The sequence below is a fragment of the Crinia signifera genome, chromosome 5 (genome assembly GCF_055691185.1).
Source record: "Crinia signifera chromosome 5, ASM5569118v1, whole genome shotgun sequence".
Taxonomy (NCBI): Eukaryota; Metazoa; Chordata; class Amphibia; order Anura; family Myobatrachidae; genus Crinia; species Crinia signifera.
In genome coordinates this window covers 34,499,105-34,514,273 of record NC_139221.1, presented here as the reverse complement: position 1 = coordinate 34,514,273, position 15,169 = coordinate 34,499,105, and the positions used below count along the sequence as shown (strand labels likewise).

The 15,169-nt window shown below is 41.6% G+C and overlaps 1 protein-coding gene across 5 annotated transcripts in view; it reads right to left on the bottom strand.

The window, feature by feature from the left end:
- The window catches only part of VPS13B (vacuolar protein sorting 13 homolog B), a 790,826-nt gene that overhangs the window by 369,013 nt on the left and 406,644 nt on the right, over positions 1–15,169 (bottom strand). The gene's annotated exons all lie outside the window — the stretch shown is intronic.

The following is a 15,169-nucleotide window of genomic DNA, read 5'->3' as shown; positions in this document are numbered from 1 at the left end:
GATGGGGAACAGTACTTAGGGAGGATGTACAGTATGATCCGTTAACTCACAAAAAGATGTTTTGCGATTGTTTGATTGGAATCGGACACATTACGTTTTCAGTATATTGTATTAGATCTACCAAATTATTAACTGTCAGATAATGGGTCACATGACTGTACGTAGGGAGGATGCTAGCAATCAGTTACCCATACTGTACATGAAGTTTCGATGAACAGCAGTCTTAAGTAATTTCTAAAAGTATACCTAAAGGCCCATACACACTGGGCGACTGAGCTGAAAGTCGCTCAAAACAGCAGGTTTGAGCGGCTTTCAGCTCAAAGCCGCCCAGTGTGTATGGCCCTGCAATGAGTGGTGAGCGTTGCTGCGCGCTCCCGCAACATCGCCGGGAAAGCCGTTCATCTGCTGGTTATACCAGCAGATGAGTGGCTTTCAGGACGGCTTTGCAAAGCTCTCTGCTATGCAACGCCGTCCTCCCCCCCTCTGTCAGCGCCGGGCAGGGGGAAAGCCAATCAGTGTATATGCACTGAGTGGCTTTCCCTGCTGCGATGAACGCCATCATCACTGTCCATACACGCTGGGCATAGTCGCCCAGTGTGTATGGACCTTTAGATAGACAATATCAGGTATAAAAACAGTTACAAAATATACAATATAACACCTTTATGACTAGTGAAAATATAAGTATATATATATACAGTATATATATATATATATATATATATATACATACAGCTGGGATGTAGGGAAGCAGAGGAGCAGTCTGCATGTTGCCAGGGGCAGCTGTCAGTGGTAGAGATGAGCACAGGTAACAGCAGCACAATGCTTAGTACACAATACAGCTGAGATGTAGGGAAGCAGAGGAGCAGTCTGCATGTTACCAGGGGCACTAGTCAGTGGTAGAGATGAGCACAGGTAACAGCAGCACAGTGCTTAGTACACAATACAGCTGGGATGTAGGGAAGCAGAGGAGCAGTCTGCATGTTACCAGGGGCAGGTGTCGGTGGTAGAGATGAGCACAGGTAACAGCAGCACTTAGTACACAGTACAGCTGGGATGTAGGGAAGCAGAGGAGCAGTCTGCATGTTACCAGGGGCAGGTGTCAGTGGTAGAGATGAGCACAGGTAACAGCAGCACAGTGCTTAGTACACAATACAGCTGGGATGTAGGGAAGCAGAGGAGCAGTCTGCATGTTACCGGGGGCAGGTGTCAGTGGTAGAGATGAGCACAGGTAACAGCAGCACAGTGCTTAGTACACAATACAGCTGGGATGTAGGGAAGCAGAGGAGCAGTCTGCATGTTACCGGGGGCAGGTGTCAGTGGTAGAGATGAGCACAGGTAACAGCAGCACAGTGCTTAGTACACAATACAGCTGGGATGTAGGGAAGCAGAGGAGCAGTCTGCATGTTACCGGGGGCAGGTGTCAGTGGTAGAGATGAGCACAGGTAACAGCAGCACAGTGCTTAGTACACAATACAGCTGGGATGTAGGGAGGCAGAGGAGCAGTCTGCATGTTACCAGGGGCAGCTGTCAGTGGTAGAGATGAGCACAGGTAACAGCAGCACAATGCTTACTACACAGTACAGCTGAGATGTAGGGAGGCAGAGGACCAGTCTGCATGTTACCAGGGGCAGGTGTCAGTGGTAGAGATGAGCACAAGTAACAGCATCACAAGGCTTAGTACACAGTACAGCTGGGATGTTGGGAAGCAGAGGAGCAGTTTGCATGTTACAGGGGCAGGTGTCAGTGGTAGAGATGAGCACAGGTAACAGCAGCACAATGCTTACTACACAATACAGCTGGGATGTAGGAAAGCAGAGGAGCAGTCTGCAGGTTACCAGGGGCAGCTGTCAGTGGTAGAGATGAGCACAGGTAACAGCAGCACAGTGATTAGTACACAATACAGCTGGGATGTAGGGAAGCAGAGGAGCAGTCTGCATGTTACCAGGAGCAGGTGTCAGTGGTAGAGATGAGCACAGGTAACAGCAGCACAATGCTTACTACACAATACAGCTGAGATGTAGGGAAGCAGAGGACCAGTCTGCATGTTACCAGGGGAAGGTGTCAGTGGTAGAGATGAGCACAGGTAACAGCAGCACAAGGCTTAGTACACAATACAGCTGGGATGTAGGGAAGCAGAGGAGCAGTCTGCATGTTACCAGGGGCAGCTGTCAGTGGTAGAGATGAGCACAGGTAACAGCAGCACAGTGCTTAGTACACAATACAGCTGGGATGTAGGGAAGCAGAGGAGCAGTCTGCAGGTTACCAGGGGCAGCTGTCAGTGGTAGAGATGAGCACAGGTAACAGCAGCACAGTGCTTAGTACACAATACAGCTGGGATGTAGGGAAGCAGAGGAGCAGTCTGTAGGTTACCAGGGGCAGGTTGTCAGTGATAGAGATGAGCACAGGTAACAGCAGCACAATGCTTAGTACGCAATACAGCTGAGATGTAGGGAAGCGAGTGAGAAGAGACGCAGGTATAGATTGTAGGTGAGTAAGAGCTGTAATTGAAATGCAAGAAGAGGGCTGTGAGAACAGGAGGAAAAAGGACACTGCTCCAAGGAGCTTACAGTCTAGAGGGGAGACAGACGCGTGATATGAGGTGCATGCAAGGAGGCCTGAAAGTAAGCAGTGAGCATTTAATTTATTTGATGGTGTAAATATTACTATTATTCCCCATGATTTTATTTAGATTTTTTGCTCCCACAAGCCAGATTTATCTGATTATTATTAATAATAATAATAATAATAATAATAATAATAATTATATTTATATAGCACTTTTCTACAGTATACAGTAGGTGCAAGAACATACAGAAAAGGGGAACTGGAGAGACATTATTTGCAACTAGCAGTTGTTACAATATGCAAGACCATTTATTTTAAATGAATCATTTTTCTTCTAGTTATTTATGTAGCCGATTAACATTTTAAACAATATTATTTATGGAAAAGGAATAGTTGGCAACACTTTAGTGTATGCTGGTACATAACAGACCCTTTCAGTCATACTTATTAACTATTATAAATATGATATATTAGAATTTAAAATGTTAAAAAATTAACAAGTTTACTGTTTTAATTTTAGTATTTTCAGAATAAGAATAGATGATAGGATGTGCTTAAGTTATATATCGTAAGGGGAACATTAGTAGGAAGTTGGTTATTACTAAAAATCTAAGGAGTTTCAGGGACGGAGAGTGTTAAGAAAGTTCAGCTGCCATCAGTGAAATGATGTGTGAGGTGATGAGCAGCAAGTCAGATGCATTGTTGGTGAAATTCCGAACTACAACTGAAAATACTAACTGCATTGTTGGTGAAATTCCGAACTACAACTGAAAATACTAACTGCACTGTGGTGAAATTCCGAACTACAACTGAAAATACTAACTGCATTGTTGGTGAAATTCCGAACAACTAGTGAACATACTAACTGCACTGTTGTCGAAATGCCTAACTATTGGTGAAAATACTAACTGCACTACATAGTTACATAGTAGTAAAGGCTGAATAAAGGCGTGCGTCCAACTGTTGGTGAAATTCCTAACTACTAGTGAAAAGACTAACTGCACTGTTGGTGAAATTCCTAAGTACTAGCAAAACTACTAGCTGCACTATTCAACTGTTAGTGAAATGACTAACTGCACTGTTGGTGAAATGACTAACTGCACTGTTGGTCAAATGACTAACTGCACTGTTGGTGAAATGACTAACTGCACTGTTGGTGAAATGACTAACTGCATTGTTGGTGAAATGACTAACTGCACTGTTGGTCAAATGACTAACTGCACTGTTGGTCAAATGACTAACTGCACTGTTGGTCAAATGACTAACTGCACTGTTGGTGGTATTACAAAGTACTAGTGAAATTTCTAACTGCACTGTTGGTGAAATTACAGTACTACTACAAACAAGCAGCTAGTTCTACACATATCTGCAACACTTATATAAATCTACACGTAACAAGTGCAAGAAAATCCTATATAAAAAAAAGGCTAACTGCTCCTCCCCTTTATGGGGGGGGGGACGGGACTCTAGTGTTTTGAGCATCGGCGATTTCCAATGCTGCAACGTTTGGCTGTGCACCAACATCCGTCATTTTAATGAGTTGGCAACTAGTTACTCTATAATTAGAATATACATGAATAGCTATGGCTGATTAGCTTATTCACAGTAGAATATGCGAATATTGGACGCAAAAATAAGTGTGTAAATCAGCCTGTTCAAAAAGTATATAAAACAAATACATCAAGTTCATGAAATGCATTTGCTAGGGATATTTTAAATAAGACGTCTTCAGCTCATGGTCTGTGACGATATCATGCTTTTCTAGGAATGCATCAGAACTGCCTCCTTCAAAAATGTTCCCGACAACTGGTAAAGGTCCATGGGCCGCCTCAGATTTTTCTAAATAAAATAAAATTAACAATTCAAACTGCACGGCTGTTTTAAACATTTAATCTGACAGTTAACATATGGCTGTGCTGAGCGAACCAGGCTGCCAAACTGAGTAATATCAAGGCGTTCGCAGCAAAACTGACACATACATCGTACAAAGCTATGGGATAGGTTGGTGCTATGCAGATAAATGTTTTTATATGAACTAAATACAGTAGTTGTTATGCTAATCTAGTTTAGAATTAGATCTGACTTTTTTTTTTCAGGTGTTTTAATAAATGCCCCTCTGAGTACAATAAGAAAAACAACTACATTACTTCAGTGTATTTATCGGATTATATAAACCTTACTACAGCTACAAGTATGACTGTCGGTCCCCATTTCCCTGTCACCGGCCACTATAATGTCCGTCTGTTTGTTATCATTGTTTTGTCTCTGCTGAAATTCTATGGACACAAAAGTGCAATTTGCTTGTAAGTACTATTTCTATTGGGGGATTGAGGAATAAAAGGATTTATATTGGGGGATGCAAATTAGGGATGCACCCAATACAGGATCTTCTTTGGGATATAGCCAAGTCCTAAAGCTTTTAAGCAGAATCTAGGTTCTACAAAATCCTTAAGCTTCAGCCAAATGAAACAGAATCCTGGTTTAATGGAGATTTTAGTGTGCAGGATAAATAGAGTTTAGTGCATGCGGGGGATAAAATGACAGATAAAATATTATTATATGGAGTCCAATAATGAAACATTAATATGCAAATGATGGTTAATTGTTGTAAACCGTGCCTTAAAAAGGATACTGCTAAAATTAAGAATATACACAAATGAATACATAAATGCACATCAGAAATAACTTTGGGTGTTCAAAATGTAAAATGTGCATTGGAAATACAGTCATGGAAAAGAGCAAAAAAAGAACAAAACAGAATGGAAAGAACGGAAAAACAAGAGGACGCAAAGTGGAACAGAGAACTATGAGAGGACAGAACAGAAAAAGAGATAAAGAAAGAAAAGGGAAGAAGATGGAAGAGAAAAAGACGGAAGAGAAAAAGACGGAAGAGAAGAAGACTGAAGAGAAGAAGACGGAAGAGAAGAAGACGGAAGAGAAGAAGACGGAAGAGAAGATGATGTCAGAGACCTATGGGGGATGCAACTGGCAGTGGCTTTAGAGGAATCGCATCAGTGATCTGAGATTTCTGCTGCAGTCCCTCCATCTTACATTTGGGGGAACACTTATTATTTGTGGCTAAACCCCAAAAACAGGTGTTTTCTGTGAATTAGCCACAACTATTTATTAGTAAATGGGCTTCAAAAAGAGGAAGGACCAGAATCTTTGAGGAAAGAGAAGAGCAGAAAAAAAGAAGATGGAAGAGAAGAGCGGAAATGAACAAAAGAGGCAGAACAAAAAGAGGATAATTAACAGATCAGGAAAGAAAATGAAGAAGATAAAGAAGATAGGAGGGAAGCAAAGAGTAGAACATAGAAGAGACTAGATAATAAAATAAAGGAGTGATAAAGAGATGAAAGATGATAAGAGGAAATAAAACAGGAAGGAAGAAAAGAGGAGATAATAGAAGAGACAAAAGAAACAGGAAGACACTGAGGAGAGGATAAAAGAGCACAGAAGAGGGAAAAGAAGAGAAAGAAGTTCAACTAAAACATAAAAAAGAAAGTAAAAAATCTTTCAGGATTTACAAGAACATAGTACTCCTCGAATAAACTACATTCCACAGAATACATTTATCAAACCTTGCTGAGAGAAAAGTTAAGTAGCAATGTTAGAAAATATACGGAAATGTTAGGGACTTTTCAGCAGGAAAAAAAAAGCATATTAACATGTCATATCATGAAAGCATAAATGTACAGTATGAAGAAAATAAACTGTTATATAATAAAGTATTTCTTTACCAATCGTGCATGGTGCATTTTGTAGTGTACAAAATAACCCCGAACAATTAAAAACAAATACAAAATTAAGATTGGGGTCGCATGCACTTGTTAATCCATTTGCATTAACTACACTTTCTATGCCCAAGGTGACTTCTAACATGCCACACACGATGAGAGGATATTACATTTTTTCAGCCTTACCTACTATGTAACTATTTCCTAGATTTCGCTAAAGCATTTGATACTGTCCCACACAAGAGATTGATTAATAAAATGGAGAACCTAGGATTGGGTGAAAATATCTGCAGATGGGTAGGGAATTGGCTATGTAATAGAGAACAAAGAGTGGTTGTGAATGGTGCCGTATCAGATATGATACCGGTACTAAGTGGAGTGCCCCAGGGTTCGGTTTTGGGGCCCATTTTGTTTAACATTTTTATTAACGATATTGGGATAGGGTTACTCAGTAATGTATCCATCTTTGCGGACGATACAAAACTTATCAAAGTCATCAAATCATCAGAAGATGTCACCATGCTTCAAAATGATCTTGCAATTCTAGATGAGTGGGCAAAAAAAATGGAAGATGAGGTTCAATGTAGATAAATGTAAGGTTATGCACCTTGGGAGACACAACCAGTGTGCAAGTTACAACCTTAGCGGAGAGGAACTGGGTAATTCCATACTTGAAAAGGATCTAGGAGTCCAAATAGACAGCAAACTGGGATGTAGTTCCCATTGTAATGTAGATACAAAAAAGGCCAACAAAATTCTGGCATGTATTAAGAGGGGAATGGAAACTAGGGACTCAAGGGTAATTATGCCACTATATAAAGCATTGGTGAGACCTCACCTAGAGTACGGAGTACAGTTCTGGGCCCCGCACTATAAAAAGGACATCATAGAATTAGAAAAAGTCCAAAGGCGAGCAACAAAGCTTATTAGGGGAATGGAGAATTTAAGCTACGGGGAGAGATTAAGCAATTTGGGACTATTTACATTAGAAAAGAGACGTTTAAGGGGGGACATGCTCAACATGTACAAGTATATCAAGGGCCAATATAAGGAACTGTCACGTACCCTCTTTTCTACTAGAAAGGAATCTAGGACGCGAGGGCATGAGTATAGATTAGAAGAAAAAAGATTTCATTCAGCTAGTAGAAAGAATTTCTTTACGGTCAGAACAGTCAAACTCTGGAACTCTCTTCCCAGAGAGGTGGTAACGGCTGGCTCATTAAATGCGTTCAAGGCAAAGTTGGACAAACATTTACTGGAGAAAAACATCCATGGGTACAAATAAGAAATATAATTTGTCTGTAAAATACCAGAACCTACCAAATCAGCAATGGATATCTATACCAGGTTGAACTAGATGGACGCAAGTCTTTTTTCAGCCTTACCTACTATGTAACTATGTAACATTGGAAGGTCAGTTGGGCTATCAGAGTAAAGACCATATACTGTACAACAAACTGTAATCATACAATAAAATTACATGACTACGGCCTGGTGGTAGGTTCTTTGTAACAAGAAAAGTGGTAGACCACATGGCCAGTGGAATTTGGGCACAAGCTTAACAATTATAACTACGTAGCAACTTGGCCTCAGCTCTACTAATGAACTAAACATTCTGAGATACAGTACAGCTAAATTGTAAGAACAGTGGTATGGAATAGGGGAACACCAGAATTGTACCACTGTAAAGTGTCTGTCCCACACTACTCCGCCATAATTTGATTAAGGGCCGGGTGTATCAAGAAGCATAATAAAAAACAAAGTGGAGAGTGATAAAAAACAAAAAAAACAGTTTCTAACTGTCATTTTTCAAACCCAGCCTGTAACATGACAGTTGGGAACAGATTGTCTGGCTGTTTATCACTCTCTGTTTTATCACTTTTAAAAGCTTGATACATCTGGGCCCTGAAGGCTGAACAGTAGATATATTTCCAGGACGAAACCACAAAAAGTCCCGGACAACCTTTAGACATGAGGGACAGTTAGCAACATATGCTATTTATAGCCACATCATCCAACAGGATCCACAGATCAGTAAACAGGAAGGTCTGTGGTCTATATCGCAGACATCTTCTGTAAGGTGGATGTCCCATCACTCCTACTTTGGGGTCACCTCTGTACAACCTTCCCTGGTGAAATGTTTTATTAGATTAGCAGTTATGGCTGGTTTCTTTCATCAGTACAATTTAAAAAGACTGCTCTATTTCCTGCCTGGAACAGACTTTGACACATCTTCCTGGTATGGATTCTGCTCTGCTATCTTTCTCAGCGTTACGGTGACGTTAAACAGACATGTGAAGAGTTACAGGCTTCAGCATCATACTGCAAAATGATTGAGGAGGAATATATGGGGGGGATCAATGTTTTACACATATTGCACTGATTTATAACAAGGTATTCCAGGTGTCTGAGGGACTACTCAGGTCTACTATCAGGCTAAACAAAGATATTCAGTTTCATTTAAGGCATTGCTAGCAGAGGTGACCTGGTCACTGCCTGGTGTGAATTTATAATGTTAACGATGTTATGGTGTAGACTTAGAAACAAATGAACTCACCGTAAGATTCTGTTGTCATGAAATCTCTGAGTATTTCAGGAGTGATGCAGAAATCTAGGCCCTGAATTAGACCTGATGGCTACTCTGAATTTTCAATGGTCTGAGATCAGATAGGCACAGCCCAGACAGAGGGGGTTATTTTGGTTCACTCCTTCTGGCAAATTCCTTCTTAGATGGACAGAACCATGTGCACTGCAGGTGGGGTAGATGTAACGCATACTTGCCGCCTTTTAAAATAGCCTCTCCGGGAGAAGCCTGGAGAGGACAGCCGGATCTCCAGGTCGGGGGCTCAAAGCCCCGCCCCCAATCCATGCAAACGCTGCGATTCGTGGGTCCGGGGCTAAAATTACGCGATTTGCATTATTTTGGTCCCTCCCCTTGCTGCGGACCCGCAAAACCGGTAATTAATGCGGCGCGGTAGGAGGTTGCGGGGGCTGCCTGGCAAGTGCGGGAGGATTGCCGACCTTCTTGGGGGCCAGGAGGGGGACCCGATTTCCGGGAGCCTCCCGGCAATTCCGGGAGGGTAGGCAAGACTGATGTAACTTGTGCAGAAAGAGTTAGATTTGGGTGGGGTTTTAATTCAAAGTGAGATCTATATTGCAAAGTAAAAATAAAGCAGCCAGTATTTACCCTGCACAGAAACAAAATAACTCACCCAAATCTAATTCTCTCTGCAGATTTTAGATCTGCCCCCCTGCAGTGCACATGGTTTTGTCCATCTAAGAAGGAATTTTCCAGGAGGAGTGAATCAGCATAAGGCCCAGAGTGAGGTCTCATCCTGCGCAAGTCTACAAATCGCTTGGGAATGGGATCGCTGATCGCAAGCCAGCTTCAAATCCATACACAACTCACTCTCCATCTAATGATTTTCCCATCGGCGCAAGCGTGTGTAACTCTGACCCTTCCACTACTCTGCGGCAGAGACTGTCTGATTGCGCCTGGCACTGACGTCCCAGATCCTCCCTGAAAACACTTGGGCACGCTTGCTTTTTTCTGTCACTACCAGAAATGTCCGGTTACCACCCCCAAGTGGCGGCTTCCTGTCAGCCAAGATGCGAGGGAATTGCGAGAAAAAAAATAACTGTTTGGCCTTGCGTACTGTGATCTGTATGCACGCACAGTCATTCAATGGTCTGAATAACCCCTCACATGTGTACAGGTGCAAAGGAGGGTTTAATTAAGAGTACAATTTGCACGGAGTGTTTATAGCTTAAGAAAATACAAATTTTTTGCTGATTGTAAAGATCTGCCTTAGCAAATTCCCAATAAGCCTCATTTGACTCAAACATATACAACTGCAGTCCCCATCAAAATGAATTTCCTGCTGCACACAATGTATAAATGGGCAGATTTACTTTCCATGTCCTTTTTTGGTGGACAGTGGAGAACAACAGAATTCTGTCAACATCATATGGTCAACACGGTCAAAAGGATGACATGAATTTCTATTTGAATTTGCTGTGGTGTTTAGTGCGCCTATAGGATATAGCAATAATGAAGAAAGCGAGTCAAAATTACAAAAAAAATTGAAAAAGTAATATTACTGGATAGTGTTATCTCTAGGTTTGTTTTACAGGGAGCCATACTCTTTAAACTGGTTTTACTGTGCACCCTTCTGCCGAAGTCCAGTCCTCTGCTGAGAGCGTCAGGTAACTGGATGTAGCTGGAAGAGCTGGCACACTGCTCAAGTCAGAGCAGTGTGTCAGCAATTTCAGCCACGTCCCGCCCCCACCGCACTGACACGCTTACCTCTTCTGCTGATAGCGGCATGTAAGCTTTTCCAGCTCCCTAGGTAACAAGCATGCACTGTAATTCCCCCTGGGTAACAACCATTGTAACTTCCCCTGAGCAACTATGCCCCAGTGGTAACCAGCATTAATCAACCCATGGCAACCAGCTTTAAACCCCTTGTGGCAACCAGCACCAGCATGTAGGCAAGTCACACTTAGGTGGCATAATATGTAATGGGCATTATGGTGTGTGGCATTATTTTTAATGGGCACCACGGTGTGTGGCATAATGTTTAATGGGCACTACGGTGTGGCAAAATGTTTAATGGACATTACGGTGTGTGGCATAATGTTTATTAATGGGCATTACAGTGTAGCATAATGTTTAATGGGTAATACAGTGTGTGGCATCATGTTAATTGGCATTACAGTGTGTGGCACAATGTTTAATGAGCATAATCGTGGCGAAGTGTGCAATTATTTTATATATAATTTTTATATAGGATTCTCCCAATATAAAAAATGTCCGCTGCTCGGTTGTCAGAACCCGGTCCTAAAAAAAAACACCCTAGAGCAGAGGTTCCCAAACTTTTTTGAATCACGGCACCCTAGAGTATCAGAATATTTTTCAGGGCACCCCTAGGCCAAAGTTTTTACCAAAAAAATAATTCAATTAAATAAGTTGCTTAAATAATTCAATTAAATAAGTGCTTAAATGTCATCCTTAGGTCCAGTTATGTGGTGAGGAACACGATTCACTTGTTTCCCCACATATTTTATAATTGGAAGCCCCAAGCACTGATTTAGCCTGTTTCATTGGCCATAAATACTTTGAATTGGTTCTGGACCACCAACCTGGGGCACCCCTGCAAGTGCTCTGAGGCACCCTAGGGAGCCTAGGCGCACAGTTTGGGAACCACTGCCCCAGAGTGAACACTACGGGACACAATGTTAGATTCCGAAACACAGAATGAAGTTGATTGTGACCGTGTCTGTGACTGATCTTACACATAAATAATGTGTTTGCAGAAAAGGAAATGGGATACTCCTAAATAGGATGCAATTTTGGCTTACATGTGCCCTGCAGAAAACAACGGTCCAATAAAAAATAAAACAAAATATTAGAAATTTGGAAATAATTGCTGCACAACTTGTTTACCTGCAGGCAGAATACCTTATTACACCCCAATCCCCCCTCGAATAGATACCCCAGACAGCACTGGAGTGAATGAATAGGAGAGAATAGATCACCATCTGATAGAAATTCACTGAACTCAGCTGAACAAACCACTCGTCTTGGCCAAAGATGATAGGCATTGGGAAATTGTCTTATTAACCAGTGGAGACAACATATTTTGAGAAAAGCAAAACATATTGAAAGGTTTTAGGAAAGAGGAATATACTTTAAAAAGTAGCCTGGGCGACCCAATGTAAATGTGCTTTTCATTTGTGGGGAGAGAGAGAGAGAAGTAAGATGTTTGTAAGTATGAAGGGTAGTGGAATGTAAATTACGTACAATCACTGTCATGCATGGACAAAACACTGTTAGATGGTGTTTTTCACATTATCATTCGCTGCGGGTGAACACAAAAGCATTTGTCTCCTAACTCACAACAGCGACATGATGCGAAACACAACCGTCCCTAAATAAGGAGATAGGAAAATAAATGTTCAATTAGAAACCAGAAACATATCCGATCATTTAAAACCATCGAGGGAACGTATAATACAAACCAAGGACATGTAGTAATGATTGCTAAGTGCACATTTCATTTTTGAATGAAAGCTACCAGTCTCTATAAAGGTATATGGTCACTAGGTCGACCACAGGAATGTCGACATCCTCAAAAGGCCGACATGGCTTTAGGTCGACACAAGCATTAGATCGGCATGTTTTTTTCCTTAGTCAACATGTGCCAACAGGCGGTATTTCATGCCCTACCATTTACTTGGGCGAATAAAATAGCATGGTGAGCACAGCAAGCCATGTGAGGGGGGCAAGGTGTACCGAAACGGTGTCCATGCTGACTGTGTCGACATCCAGGGCAAAAAAAGAGTGAAAACCCCATGTTGACCTTGGTGGGGAAATAAAATAGTGTGCCAGAAGCATGACGGTCTGCACGGATACTGTGTCGACATTCAACATTCACCCTAAACCTATGTTGACCTTTTGAGGGTGTCGACCATCAGTGGTTGACCATATGATCCGAACCCCTATAAGCACTATAAGATTTATTGTTGGAAGCTTTGAAGCAGTCAGGTTCCGACCGTCAGTATACAGACATCACAATCTCGACTGTTAAATGCCCAAGAGTCGGGATCCCAACTTAAAAGGGCTATTCTTCATCGTGGGGGTCCACAGCCCCCATAGAGGTAGAATAGAATCTGTGGTGAGCAAGGGGCTTTGATGCGCTCTCCCCCCTATCATACCGGCAGTCGGGATTCCAATGTTGGTTTATTACCTGTCGGGCCGCTATACCACACCCTTTGAAACGTTATCTGGTATTATACCTGTCACTCCCATTTTTCCCCTTCCCCCTAAATTGTATAGGAAAAAAAACTATACAGAGACAATTGTATTTATTGTTGGAAAATATGCAAACATGCCCTCGGTCATTTTTTAAATGAAAAGAATATTTCAAATTTGATACCAGAACTTATGGGGCCTACACACAGGGCAATTTTTTTGCCCTATTTCTAAGCGATCTACCAAATGAAAAACGAATCGCTACATGTGTATATGGCTGCAGTATGAATCTAGTTAGATCACCAGAGAACACTGGTCAGCACAGATCGCTCAGTACACATTGCTGGTGCATAGCAGGTGTGTCAGTGATTTGTGCTGAGCGTTCTACGCTAAACTACATCGCTGAGCACAGGGCTGAAGTCGCCCCAAGACTTCAGCCCTGTGGAACTTGGGTGAATAAAAACTACAGTGAGAAACATGTTTTTCAGTTTCTACAGGTGGAAGAGTCAGTTGGAATTTACATTTATGCCTGTTGTGTTACTTCATAATAACATTAAGGAACTACAAAAGCGATATCAATGGTTTTCAATTAATGGATTTAAAATTGCACAGGAGCAGAGGTATCCCATTGGGAGCAAGCCCGGTTGGTTGGTTGCACTAAAAAAAGAGTAATGCGTACCAAAACCAATGCATTTCGCTGCTCCAGCAGCTCCTTCAAGGGCGGAAAATGAAAGTAGCAAAACGCATGTATGGTACACCAGTACTGCTGCACTGCTTTGTCACCTTTGGAAAAGTCTCCCAAACGTGCCTTCCTATATTGGAAATTTCATCTTTATTGGTCCCAGACTCCACTTAACCTATAAACTTCCATATCAAACTCAATAAACATATCAGAGGACCTTAGTAAAAGTTGTCTCTTAGGGGCAAGATGTACTAAGCCTTGAAATCAGTGGCATAACAATAGCCCCACAGACCCCGTGGCGGCAGGGAGGCGCTGTATAAGTGTGCATGCCAGGGGTCTGTGGGGCAATTGTAACGCTGCTGTCGCGACCAGTAGATTTACTCGTCGGGGTGGGGGGGGGGATTCCAAGTGCTGATTGGCTGGTTGTTTATTACTCTCCATTTTATCACTTTGCAAGCATAATACATCTGGCCCATAGAAAGCACATTTCTTATTGAGGTTAGAACGCCTTTAAAATTAAAAATGTTGCTTCACGAATCTGATTTTGAGAACAAATACCAGACGGTTACCGGACATAATGTCAGAAACCAAACATTTTGAAATACAATTAAACCAAAATAATTTTCATTGATCCAGTTTAATCTCGTGGTGGAACACGGAAATGTGTTCCATACACAGTACACTGTGTGTTTCCATGACATCATGCCACCGCGTGCGGTGCAAGAATTAATTTCACGTGTCAGAAGCAGCACAGAACCCGGCATCCAGTCGTGAACTTGGCTCGTTCCATGGCCTCCTGAGCAGGGAGGGTGTTGATGATGGGTGTGTGACAGTACTGCTGATGATGCTAGCAAAATCGATATGCATCTTTTTTTTTCTTCATTCTTTCGATATCTTCCCTTAGGAAAAGGAAATTCTAATGGGAGTTTTTTTTCTTTTCTTTTACTTTGAAATGTTTGAAAGATCTTAAGATCGGAGATATTCAACAATTCTTGAAAGAAATTATTCAGGGGATATAAAAAAAAACAAAAAAAAACTTAAATATTATCCTATAACATCTCATGACAGATATCCATATGTACTAGAAAAGAGAGGAAAAAAATCACCTTGAATGATTTAGAACTTGTACCATAATTGTCTCAATAAGGCAGAGTTCCGGCATGAAGGGACGGCGTCAGCTACATTAAAGAATTGAAAATATCAGGATTATGTGAACATTTGGTTGGCATTATTCCCAGCGCACAAACCACTATAAAAATAAACTTTTTTATAAAAGGATTTAGCCTATCGTAACAAGGGGAAATTTCTTCCTTTATAGAGAAGATTGAGTTGCCTGATTCGGAATCAGATGAAATGTTTAAAGCTGCTACTTGCTTATCGTCCGCCCATCGACCTAGAACCTCTTCATCGGCCGCGTCTGTTCTGAAG